General features: G+C 51.1%; 1 pseudogene across 1 annotated transcript; it reads left to right on the top strand.

Moving 5' to 3' along the window:
* Positions 1-227: 227 nt before the first annotated feature.
* LOC308246755 (RING finger protein 214-like) lies at positions 228-1,499 on the top strand (annotated as a pseudogene). Its single transcript has 2 exons — positions 228-242; positions 632-1,499. The product of its transcript is annotated as an RING finger protein 214-like (transcript).
* Positions 1,500-10,415: the final 8,916 nt, after the last annotated feature.

A 10,415-nucleotide genomic window follows, 5' to 3' on the forward strand; every position in this document is an offset into this window, starting at 1 on the left:
GCAGCCGTGGGCAAACTACGGCCCGCGGGCCAGATCCGGCTGTTCTATCCGGTTCTCTTGGTCTCCCCTCCGCTCCTTTACTTTGAATTTATATTAGTTCACACAAACACTCCATCCATGCTTTTGTTCCGGCCCTCCGGTCCAGTTTAAGAACCCATTGTGGCCCTCGAGTCAAAAAGTTTGCCCACCCCTGTGCCAGAGGGACCCCACTCACTCTGCAGACGGCCATGGCACCGCTCAAGGTGCAGTTGATCAGCCGGGGAGGGACTGTGGGAGGTTGGCTCCAGGGCATGTCCAACCCATCTTGCCCAGTCCTGAGCCCTGCTGCCACCTTCTAATTAATTTCCTTTCAATGTGCATGAATCCGTGCACCGGGACACTAGTTAATAATAATAAAAAAAAGAAACATCAATGATGTGAGAGAATCACACCCCCCACTGGGGATTGAGTCTGTAACCCAGGCCCCGTCCTGACTGGGAATCAACTGTGACCTCCTGGTTCATAGGTGGATGCTCAACCACTGAGCCACACTGAGTAGGCAACCCAAATCTTTTTAAAATGAGGGAATAGCCCTAGGGTGGCTCACTCAGCTGGGCAGTGAAGGATCGTCCCTTCCTTTCCTCCTTTCTAGGGCCAGTTCAATAGTCACATCCAGCTAGGGAGGACGGGGCCAAGCTGAGGAGCCTTCCTCAGGTCCCTACTCCCACTCCGCCCCGTCCGTCCGAGGCAGACTTCATGCGTCAGGTATTTCAGCCCAGTCCCTCTTTGTTCCTCGGATGCCCTTCTCCATTGGGCAGGTCACAGTGCCCATGGTTATGCCCAGTGCAGATACCCGTTCCTTGTCTTTCCCAATCCTGAACCCTGCCCTTTCCCAGCCCAACCAGCCTTCCCCACCCCTTCCTGGCTCCCATGGGAGAAATAGCCTTGGCTTGGGTTCCCTTGTTGGCTCCCATGGTCCACCCATGCCCCTGCTGCCGCCATCCCGCTTCCCCCAGGCTGGGGCAGTGTTAAGGCTTCTACTGAAACTCCCTGGCCCCAACCAGCAGACAAACTAGAGAAGATCCTGGAAAAACTGCTGGCTCGGTTCCCACAATGCATTAAGGCCCAGGTGACCAGCATTCTTCAGTGCATCAAGATGGCACGTACCACCATGGCAGGCCTGACCCTGGAGGAACTGATCCAGTTGGTAGCTGCATGGCTGGCAGAACATGAGCAAGTGGAAGTAAGTACTCAGCACTGGGTCAGATCCGGGCCTTGTTCCCTGCTCCATTGGCCCAAATCAGCACCCCAAAGTTCTTGCCTTCTGCACAGGTTTCACACCCTAGAAGGTCTTCACATGCTCCAGCCGCCTGTAAGCTGGGTCTCATGTGCTGGAAGCTGGTCACGCCCAGCGAGCTATTCAGATGGCATGTACCCACGTGTTGCATAAGGAGTGTATCAAATTCTGGGCCCAGACCAACACCAGGGACACTTGTCCCTTTCGTCCAACTCTTAAATGATGGACCTGATTGGGGAAGAAGAGAAGTGTGGTTCAAGATTTCTAAAACTCTATATTAATATAGTGACATATACTCATGCCATGTACATTTTTATTATATGGGTAATGAGTGTATAGAAAGTCTGTATTCAAATGTTCCTAAATAGAAGTATGTATATTATGCAAAAATGGTCTGTCCCCTTCAGCTTGCAATTCCTTTAGGGGGATGCTATTTAGTTTGGCCTTGAAATTATGATATTCCTGCCTAAGGCTATCTTCAAATACAATATAAAAACCATTAGGGCCCTAACTGGTTTGGCTCAGTGGATAGAGCGTCGGCCTGCGGACTGAAGGGTCCCAGGTTGGATTCCAGTCAAGGGCATGTACCTTGGTTGCGGGCACATCCCCATTAGGGGGTGTGCAGGAGGCAGCTGATTGATGTTTCTCTCTCATCGATGTTTCTAACTCTCTATCCCTCTCCCTTCCTCTCTGTAAAAAATCAATAAAATATATATATTTTAAAAACCCACTAGGAAGCTAAAAAAAAAAAAAAAAGAAAAAAAAAGAAAAGAGGCAATAGGGGCCTCGGAAAAAGGGCCCAGCTTTGGGTGTTGAAATGACACCCCAGCCCCCGAAAGGAGCTCCTCTTCTGTATCCACAGAGCAGCTCAAGGTGAGACTTGGTGGTGGATGGGCCGCGGCTGCTTAGGCTGCAGCACTGGCGGGGCTGGAAAGAGCAAGCCTCCCCTGGAGCATCCAGGGGGCTCAGGGGCCGCCTGACCTGGGCCTCTCTCTTCCTCTTCCCCCCTCCCCCCCACCGCCCCCTTGCTGCTCCGGAATCGGAATGCAGCCTCGGCCTACCTGGACCTGATCATTTCTCAGGATGGACAGTGCCGCCGGCCCTGGTTCTGCCAAGCTAGGCTCACCCACCTCTGCGCCCGTGGGGCCCTGTCGCGGACCTGGGGGGCGGGGGGGAGGGGTGGCAGAGAGAAATAGATGGGTGGCTCCAGGCACCTTGACACGCTAGCTTATGACGCAGCGGCCAGGGTCACAGCAAACATGACTCAGGAGACAACTTGAAGTGTCAAAGATGGAATAATTTTAGCATCAATAAAGATTATTACTGCAACTGATTGAAACACATCAAATATTGAACATTTCATCAGTTCACTCTAATTTCTAAAAAAATAAACTCATTGGTCATTTTTGGAGAATGCTAGGAGCCACGTCAACTTTCTGAAAACCGGTAAATAGAGAAAGTCTTAGTATTTATGCTACCATTCTTATACAAACATATAACCAAATGGCTGAGGAGCAGTTCTTTGTCACTAACTCTGGCTAATAAGTGAAAAAAAGTTGAAAGAATATTATTTTGAGTATAACTAATGAAATCATGGACCTTGGCGATGGTAATCAGAAGCTGCTGGAAACACGTGGCATGGTGATGGGGAATGCTGTGGTGCTGGGCGGAGCCACTGATGAATCATAACTAGAGAGCACCCGCATCTCCGTCTCCAGGGCAACAAACAGGAAGTAACGCCCCGTGTGTACTTGCCAAATACCACGAACGAAACCCATCAGGACTCTGATCTAACAAGAATAAGGCACACCACTGCAGCCATGTGCTGAGCAAGCCCCGGTTTGGGAAAATTCACTGGGCAAAGAGCCAGTTTTCTTCATCCAATAAATTGCCAGGGAAAAGGGCGGTAGGTGAGAAACGGAGCCAGTTAGACTTTTTTGTTGTTGTTAAGAAAACTTTTGTGGTTTTATTGTATCATGATATATTGAAACATCTGAACAAATCAATATCTGGACGGTGAGGCAGCTGCTTTCTCCTTCACTTCTTTGGGTTACTAGAGCACCTTGTCAGTAGATTTTAAAAAAGACAATCTTTTGCATTACTTAAGTCTTTCCAAGGCATGCGCGGCTCCAGCACACACTTCTCCTGTCAGATGTAACTAGTCTAGTCCACACACAGGCACAATACCTAGGCGGCAGCAGCCGCTGCGCCCCCGCCTGGCCTGCTCCTTTGTGCAAGCCACCTGGAGCCTCTGGCGGACTGAATAGCACCTGGAAGAGGAGGAGGAACAGCATGCGTGTGTGGCTGGGAGGAGGTCAGCCTAAATCGTACAGGGCAAGACTGAACGTGTCATTGGTGCGAACCCAGGCATCACTGACGTTCTTCAATGGGAACACCTGGTGGAACCCCATGATGGGGTCTTCATGGGCCTTAAGATGGCCCACGACTGTGCTGCGGCTGCGGCTGTCTGGCTGGGCTGGTGGTCCTGTGCCCGATGCTATGCTGCCTTTTCTGGAACCGACGCTAGACCACTGCTCCACACGGCGGCTTTCCCCGGAACTGCGGTCCTTCCACGGAAGGCATGATACGTCCGTGTGCGTTGCGCCTGGCTGGGTTCTTCCTCATCCAATAACTGGTAGTCATGAATGACGCTGGTCCAATCTGTTTCCAAATTGGCCTGTCTCCCGTTCTGAAACCCGAGGGGCTGGCACGATGGCGGCAGCGGCGGCGGCACCCAGCGCGGCGGGCGACTGACTCTTTCCCCCTCTACGCCACATCCCTCCCCGCCCCCCCCCCCCCCCCCCGCGCCCCGCGCTCTCCTTAGACTTAAAGAGGTGCAGGGACAGGCCGCCAGATGCGTGGCGGGCTCGCTTACAGCTTGGTGTGAACAAATCCATTGTCATCTAATTTTTTAAAATTATGAAACAGAAGTTTGAACATTGCACATTTATAGTAAAGAAGCGAGCATTTAAAGACGTGGTAGTTGTACTTTTAAAAAGGAGCTCTCCCTCCCTGGTTCAGATGCAGGAAGGAAGTGCAGGTAGCCCTTCTCCGGCCGTGAGGGCTTGCTCCCGGACAGATGTGTCCGTTTGGCTCAAATAAACTCACAAAAATTCTCAAAAAAACCCCCCAAAAAACAAACAAAAGGTACTGATGTGTTTACCAATGAAACATGCCGTCTGGGCTTTGCTTAAAGGTACCAGTGGGAAAGTGGGAGGAGGAGGGTGGTCATCGATGAAACAAAATCGGCATGAGCTGATCTCTGCCAGAGGGGATAATGGGCGCACGAGAGTTCATCGCGTTTTCGTACTTCGTGTACGTTTGCAAAGTTCCATAAAAACAAGTGGACACTTTTTTTAAAATATATATTTCTTTATTGATTTCACAGAGGAAGGGAGAGGGAGAGAGAGATAGAAACATCAGTGATGACAGAGAATCATGGATCGGCTGCCTCCTGCACGTCCCCTATTGGGGATCGAGCTCACAACCCGAGCATGTGCCCTTGGCCGGAATCGAACCCCGGACCCCTCAGTCCGCAGGCCGACGCTCTATCCACTGAGCCAAACCGGCTAGGGCCAAGTTGACACTTTAAAAATTAAAAAGACGCCCGGCAAGTCTGGTCTCCCACAGTGAAGAGTGGGAGTGGATCCGACTCGGAACGCAGGTTCCGCCTGGAGTGGGGTGGATGCAGTTTCTCTCAAAGACAAGTCCACCTGCCTCCACTCCCCCTCGCTCAGGAGCCGCCTCGGGGCCAGAAGCGCCCCGCCCCACACCAGCATTCGGTCATTTACCGTCTTGCCCCGCGAGGGAGGAAGTTAAACTCGGAAGCGGACTGCCTGTGGGGATCCCGAAAAGGAAAGGGGCGAGATGCTTTGTGAACCCAGAACCCACGGGATGGCATGAGGAGAGCAAGAGCCGGGGCTTTCGGGGGAGTTCCGAATAGCGGGGTCCCCCACCCGGGCGCCCTTCAGCCCGCGCGGCAGCGCGGTTGGCGGGCTCCCTCTCGGCGATCCCGCCGAGTTCCAGAGGCCAGAAGGCGGGGTGGCCGGAAGCCTGGGAGTCGCCCGCCGACCACCCTGCGGGGTAGCCGGGGCGGGGGGGCGCGCGGGCGGCGGGCGGGGCGGGGCCCACACCCGAGCGTGGATTCCTGGAGCGCGCCGTCAGCCCCGCCCCATTTCCCGTCTGGTTTCGCTGTCGCCCGCGAGGCGCCGCGGGTTTCGTCAGCCCTCACCTGTCAGCCAGGTGGTCCAACACCAAGGACTCGGGGGCGCGGACCAAGCCCGCAAGGTAACCCTCTCCGCGAGGGCGCCCGGAATCATCGCCTTCGGCCGGAGTCCCCATTTCAGGTACTCAAAACCCCAGCTATTGACATCACATACTTATATTGGTTTCCTTTAATTGTATGCAGATTTAGGTAACTTACTCTCCCTAGACTGAATTATGTTGATTTCATACTTTCTTTCTCTCCTAGTCCTTGGCACTGAGCACAGACCCGAGAACGGGGTGGTTGATTAATAAATATTTACTGAATTGGAACAGCCCCTGACTCCTCTTTCCTCTGTGTGGGTGGACCAGCTGCCTCACCTGCAGGCCACCTTCCAGGCGGGCCCCAGCGCCTCCTATAGGGAGTGTGGCCTCCCCAAGGCCTCACCTCCAACACTGGCCCTTGGACTGTGAACTCCTGGAGGGCAGAACAGCTTCTTACTGTGTTGGTTTCATGTCCACCTCCTTGCAGTTCTAACTAGTGAAGGGATAGTTTGTGGCAGGCTCTCCGCCGGCTTCCCACCTGGTCCTTAACTTTGAGCTGTGCCCACTCCTGCTTCTGCCCCTGGGAGAGCACTGTTTCACTTTTCAGAAGCTGATGTACCTGAAGGGGGTCCTTGACATTCATGCTGGAAACTAAAGTCACTAAGGCCAAGGGCCTAGTCCTGGGTTTTCTGCCCCTCCACAGGGTTATCCACACCTTAACACACCTGTACCACATCGTTTCATAGACATTCCATTCACTCCTCACAACCTCTTCAATTAGGTGTCATTACATCCCACGTTCCAGAGTGGACACTGATGCTCAAACTCAGATCTTTTCAACCAAAGCACATATAAAGCCATCTTGAAATATAAAATCCCCTACAATACACTACAGTGTGGTTATAACCAACTAGGGGCCCAGTGCAAGAATTCATGCACCTTGAAAGGAACTGTGGGTTGTGAGGCCGTGGTGGGCACAGGGGTGGGTCTTGGCCCATCCTCCATGCCCCCGCCTGGCCCCTCCTGTCCCCCCCACACCTCCCCTCCGTCCCCTGTCTGCCAGCAGCCCTGCTCCCACCACTGCCGCTTCCTCATGCTGATGGTGCTTGCCCTGCTCGCACCCACTGATGATGCGGAGCGATTGGAGCTGGCGCCATTAGCTGGTGCGAGTAGCAGCTGCTGTCCCAATCACCCCTCAGGAGCAGGGGGAGGTGGAGAAGCCCTCAGGGGGGATCAGGGCCAGCAGCTGCTGCTTGCACCCGCTGATGGTACTGAGGGATCAGGACTGGTGCTGGGTGCTGGCAGCAGGTACAAACACCGAAGCAGGTGTGAGCACCCAGCAGGACTGTGGGGCGTGGGAGCAAAGAATTTTCAGTAACCACCAGAGGCTCACCCCAATGACAGTGATTGGTGTCCTGCCTTGGTCTGGCACCTGCTCCACCATCCCGCCATGGCCAACACCTGCCATGTTTTGTGCGCGCCCCTGGTGGTTCAGTTGTTCTCCCATTTGCTCTATTTGCATATTGGCGTTTTATATATAGAGATAACCTGTCCATGGTATTGCCTTCCACCTTGACCCCTTAAGTGTGTCAGTGTCTTAGGACTGCTATGACAAATTGCCACAGACTTATTCTTCCACAATTTTGGAAGCTAGATGTCTGAGACCAAGTGTGGAAGGGGCTGTGCCCTGACAGCTCTGGGGAAGAGCCCGCCCTGGCCTCTTCTGGCGTCTGGTGTCCACAGGCGATGCTCGTGTCCCATTTTAACTCGATTACATCTGAAAAGGCTTTGTTTCCAAGTAATGTTACATTTACAGGTATCCAGGGTTAAGACTTCAACATATCTTTTAAACAGACACAATTCAACCTATAACTCCACCAATCACCCACTGGGAAGCATGGGTATAAAGAATAGGAAGATAATGACATTGGGAAGGAGAGCCAAGCCAAGATATATATATATATTTTTTTATTTTATATATAATAAAAGCATAATATGCTAATTAGGCCATACGAAACCAGGGCTGTGAGGGAAGCAGGTGTCAGCAGCCTGGGGAAGGAAGGCCTACTCTTGCATTGGACCTCTATTATCTATCTATCTATCTATCTATCTATCTATCTATATATATCTATATATAGATATATATATAGATATATCTGATATAATATATATGATATATATATCTGATATGCCTTTGTGTATCAGGGCAATGCTTATAAATATATGTATGTATGTATGTGTGTGTGTATATATAATTTGTTGATTTCAAAGAGAGGAAGAGAGAGGGAGAGAGAGATAGAAACATCAATGATGAGAGAGAATCATTAATTGGCTGCCTCCTGCATGCACCCTACTGGGCATGTGCCCTGACTGGGAATTGAACCTTAACCACCTGGTTTATAGGTTGATGCTCAACCACTGAGCCACACCAGCTGGGCTTTTTTTTTTAATTATTGATTTTAGAGAGATGAAGGGAGAGGGAGAGAGAGGAACATTAATTTGCTGCTCCACCCATGTGGCCTGACCAGGCATTAAACCTACAGCCTTGGCTTATCAGGACAATGCTCTAACCAAGTGAGCTGCAGGCCAGGGCCATGCACAGATTCGAAGAAGGTGAAGATGAAGAGAAAGGAAGACAAGGTCATTGTGGAGAGAGCACAAATTCCCCAGAAAGAGTCAGGTTTGAGCATCTGGGGAACTGGAGGAAGGGGAGAGAGACTCAAATGGTGGAAAAGGAAACCATGTAATGGAGTTGAGGAGGCACTAGGAGGGCAGCAGAGCTGCTCCCGAGAGCAGGAGAGTGAGCAAGAGCCACCCCACCCTCAGGGAAGTCCTTCTAAAGCTGGGGAAGTGTCAAGAGAAGGAAGCCCCAGTGCTGAGCCTCCTTCCACTGAAGCATGGTAGCAATCACCTCAGGTAGAAACTGCTGTTCGTGTTCTGTACTTATGTGTTTGCTAAAACAATAGGAAGTTATTTTGATTTTCTGAACTTATGTTGAAAGGGCGGGGAGAGACCGACTCCATGTTCCCTTTGTTCCATGTCCTCCACCTTGTGGAGTCAGGTTCCCACCCTAGAACCTCTCCAAGAGCCCAACCCACACTTTTGAATTAGCCAATAGAAATGCAAGAGGAAAGTAAGCCGCGCCCTGCCCCCATGTGCAACCTGACCCCGACCAATCAGCAGAGGCCACACTACCTCACCCCTCCTACCTCCCCCAGGCCCCCTTTAAATCAGCGCGTTTGGGGCCTGGGGCTCTCCCTCTGCCTCCTGCCGCTGTGTCAGCGAATGTGGTGGACGGGGAGCTCAAGCTAGCTGGAATAAAGGCTCTTTGCTTTTGCATCGGACTCGGCTCCCTGGTGGTCTTTGGGGATCACGAAATCTGGGCATAACAATGTATGCTATCCCAATACTCCATTGATGATGGTTTGAATATCCCATTGATTGTGATCTCACTGGTTACTGAAGAACATTCTTCTGGGAACCAGGACAGCTCAATTATCCCAAATTGTCTCAGTAGCTACAGATAATGCATTCCAGTTGACACAGTGGTCCCGGAAACTGGACAGCACAATTATTCTAAATTGCCCCGGTGGTCCCAGATAATGTGTTTCTGTTGATTCAGTGATTTGTGGATACTTTAGATAACTTGCTCAATTTCGCTTCTGTAACTGAACCAGGTTCCTCATTCCAGACCCAAAGATATAATTGATACTTTTGTGATATTCTGCATATAAGCCAGAAGTGGCAAGCTGTTCAGGGCTGCAAGGTCTGGAGCGCTTTTGCTCCCTCGTATGCCGCCGGCTTTTAATAAATGACTCCATAATTCGACTTCTTGAGGCATCCTTTGGAAGATGGAGGTACACTACAACACCACCACAAACAGGCCCCCTTGAAGGACCAGGAATCTGAGTCCCAAGCACATTCCTGCAGACACTTCAGATCCTTGTGGTGATGTAAAAATATTTCTCTCTTTTCCGCGTCCAGTGTGGCTAGAGGGCGGGTCCAGTTCCTGAGTAGAAGAGCTGGGGATTGAGAAATAAAAGAAAGAGACAGACACAAAATGGAAGGAAAAAGCTGGGAACTGGGTGGGACCGCTGCCCTCTCCTGCTGGAGAGACAGTGACCCAGAGCCGATACAGCATGTTTATTTTATACCCCAACATACCAGGAAGTTTCACCAAAAGTCAAGACAAAGGAGCTTATTTGCATTCTTTTTTTTTAAAAATATATTTTATTGATTTTTTACAGAGAGGAAGGGAGAGGGATAGAGAGTTAGAAACATCAATCAGCTACCTCCTGCACACCCCCCACTGGGGATGTGCCCACAACCAAGGTACATGCCCTTGACCAGAATCGAACCTGGGACCCTTCAGTCTGCAGGCCGATGCTCTATCCACTGAGCCAAACTGGTTTCGGCCTTATTTGCATTCTTAAGTAGGCCCGAGCATTCCTGGTGCTTGACTGGATTTACATATCAAAAACCCACACCTGGGCTGAAATGAAGGTCAAGCTGATAACACCCTTGCCTTTTTGGCAAAGCGTGTTCCCAGGGCATGCATGGCTTTGACAACACCACTGGGTTCAGTTGACAATAATTAAAGAATGGCCCTAGCCGGTTTGGCTCAGTGGATAGAGCGTCGGCCTGCGGACTGAAAGGTCCCAGGTTCGATTCTGGTCAAGGGCATGTACCTTGGTTGTGGGCACATCACGGATGTGCAGGAGGCAGCTGATTGATGTTTCTCTCTCATTGATGTTTCTAACTCTCTATCCCTCTCACTTCCTCTCTGTGAAAAATCAAATATATATATAATGCCCATGTGCCTTCCCAGGCGCTCTCTACATCGTGGTATTGTACCCACACCCAGATCTGTCCCCACTGCCCTGTGCTTTGC

The sequence above is a fragment of the Plecotus auritus genome (genome assembly GCF_963455305.1).
Source record: "Plecotus auritus genome assembly, chromosome: 4".
NCBI lineage: Eukaryota > Metazoa > Chordata > Mammalia > Chiroptera > Vespertilionidae > Plecotus > Plecotus auritus.